We start from the raw sequence: 236 nt of genomic DNA, 5'->3' as shown, positions 1-236 counted from the left end.
TTTAGAGAAAGGTTATTGGAACCTGAGAAGAGAGGAATAACGTGTCAAGCACAGCGTAGATATGAGGTCCCTGAGCATTCCCTTTGTCAGCATTCTCTCTTTTATCCACTTCAATTTAATTTAGTGCTGGTCTTGGATTGACAGCTCTACAATCCTCTGTCTGCAGAAGAATTACAGCTCCAGCTTCTCCACAGTGACCAACTAGTGTGCCACATCTCTGCCATGATGGAGCGACC

Source organism: Eretmochelys imbricata, chromosome 1 (assembly GCF_965152235.1).
Source record: "Eretmochelys imbricata isolate rEreImb1 chromosome 1, rEreImb1.hap1, whole genome shotgun sequence".
Lineage (NCBI taxonomy): Eukaryota > Metazoa > Chordata > Testudines > Cheloniidae > Eretmochelys > Eretmochelys imbricata.
The sequence above is the reverse complement of the archived record's forward strand: the minus strand, read 5'-3'. Positions refer to the sequence as shown.